Here is a 2,788-nt window from a genome sequence, read left to right on the forward strand (position 1 = left end):
GATCAAACATTATTTTATCATTAACCGTAAATTAAACTTAAATCAAATTATTTATTCCTAAACGCGCTCAACAAAAGTTGAGCTGTAACAAAGTTTATCATTTACAAAAAAAAGAATATTGCCTCTGTTTTGTTATCAAACAACGTAACCCTCATCAAATTTTATACATTATGCACTCACAAACACTTGGTTGCCCTCTATGAAAAGTGTTAAGTTGAAATTTTCAAAATCTTTTTTAAATTAATCAACTTTTTCGACAAATATTTAAAACTTTGACGCGTAAAAACATAAAAATATTGGAAAACCACCTCAATCCAATCCTACTTAGTTGAATTCAAGCGATAATTTTGATGTATCTGGATATAGATTAGCAGTCCATATTGCCCAGTTTCAACCGTACTTGCCCGGATTTTCAAAGAAAAAAAATTGAATGCCCACTCTGATTCGGTTGCCCGTAGGAAAAAGGCTCGGTTTTCTGCCAGATTATCCACAATTTTTACAAAATTTCAAATTTTCAGCTTGAATTAGCGAAATAAACTCGCATACGTTTTTTGGAATTTTGAGATGAGATTTGAACGCTGCTGATGTGCCTTGGTAAAAATGATGTTTTGTGTGCTTATTTTTTAGCTTTTCTCTTGCCATTTTATGATAAATTCTTAGATTTTGGCTGAATTTATCCTGATATTTCCTTGTTTTTAGTCTGTAATTTAGAAACCTAATGCCCGGATTTGCCCGGCCTGGATACGTACTGAAAAAATATGGAAAGCTTACTCAATAAATAAAGAGATAATTAGTGAATAGCCCTCCAATCAGCATTGAGAATGAATGAAAATTTCAATTCTGAAAATCTATTTGAAAACTATATCACAGGTTAAATACTTGTAATCAATAACTCAACCGACCTTAACACCACGAAGCAGTTTTTTTTAAAATAATTTGTGATGCATGTAGCCATTTTTTACCAAAAGTACAGCAATTTTGAAAGAAGTTTCAGTAGCGGACATATTATTTTTTAATTTTTGATGAAGGGTTAATAAACATTAATTTGTTTTTATTTATTTTTGTTTTGAAAGTTTGAAAATACTCTTGAATTTATCTTGCCGGCTAAAATGTGCTGTGCTGCTAATTGTCACGCATTTTCAATGATGGCTACAAAATTACATTTTTACTTATTTATTCTTCTTAAACGACAGATTTTTTTTCCAGTAATCTAAGCTTTAGCAAGTAATGAACAATCTACAATGTATTGAAAAGCATTTTTCATACAATCGAATGCACAATACTGACGAATCACATGTGACATAAAATGAGATTTTTTAGTTTGCCAGATGCATACAATTCTGAAGACAAGTCCAATTGATGTCATGAAATTCGAAAATTCTGAATTTTTAATGACATGTGTAACCAGTTATCAGGAGCATAAATTTTGAAGATGATAATTTTCGGCTACTTAATTTTAATTTTAATTTCACCTTATACTTCTGGATTTAAGAAAGGATTAGCTAAATCTGTGGAAATGTCATTAAAAAGCTTAATAATTTTAATAAAATTTATTTCTCTTTTCTTTTTCCCTAAACCCAGTGTTTGCCACACATTAAAATTGATATAAAATCAATCAATGTTAAAAGAGTTGACGATCAAGAAGAGAACCCATGAACTTAAAAGTAATTAGAAATAGACTTTAAAAAATATCCAAATAAAAACTCTAGTGATTTCAAAGTTATTTTCGTAAAATTTATTCTCATTTATCATTCATATATATATTTTTTTTTATAACAAACAGAATGTGTTAATGTGGCTCTTTGAAACTCTAAAATGTTGAAAATTTGAAGTTTTTGGCTCTTCTGACTCAAAAGGTTGCCGACCACTGGTCTGTGCTAGAGTATCAATGAAAGTGAAGATTATTGATTCCTTTAAGGTAAGGAGTGTGAGAGGTTTTATTAGGTGCTATTCGAAAGTTTGAGAAGATCAATTTTTCAGCAGACGAAGAAAAAGGCCTGACTTTATGTCTACTACAAGGTAAAAATGCTACCCACCGATAAAATAAACAAAATACGGTGGTCAAATCGTGCACAAAAAATGTTAGATTGCTGGCGGGGTGATAATTTGGAAAGTTTCGTAATGGACTGAAATACGAACTCTTTATCGGGCATCTGGCCGATTTCCTGTCAGAAATTTTTTAGGTCCGGCTTGAATGTTCTGGAGATGAACCAGGAGAAAAAGTTTATATGTCTAGTACTTCAGGCAGTTGACGATCAGTGAAAATTGCAAATAACGATTAACCAACGATTGACGAAATGTACAAAGAAAACTGGCACTAAAAGCGATCGATTTCCTTCCATGGCACTTCAATTGGTCCCACAAAGTTGTTACCCTATTTCGATTAGAACTGGTTCTGGAATCGTGTCATTCCTACGCGAAACCCGTGGTGAAGTGATACACTTTTTTTCATAACTCTTATTGAAATGCAGTCTTCGGATGAAATATTTGTCATAATTTTGGTTTAAATAAATTCCGCATTCAAAAGAAATCGGCCGAAGGAAACAAAACTTATTGATGAAAAACTGGGTTTTCATGTTTCTCCCGAAAAAAAAAATTCTCAAAATCCCATACAAACGTCAGGCTCGTTGAGCGACCCCTTCCCGAGATCCTGCCCAAATTTGGCATGGGACTTTGTACTAAGCCTAGGATAAATTTTAACCTGCAGCGCATAACTTTTTCGAAAGTCGGGTCACTTGGGCCGCTCTAGCAGTGCAACGGTACTAAATTTAAGGTACTTGATTGCTTA

The sequence above is a fragment of the Uranotaenia lowii genome, chromosome 1 (genome assembly GCF_029784155.1).
Source record: "Uranotaenia lowii strain MFRU-FL chromosome 1, ASM2978415v1, whole genome shotgun sequence".
NCBI lineage: Eukaryota > Metazoa > Arthropoda > Insecta > Diptera > Culicidae > Uranotaenia > Uranotaenia lowii.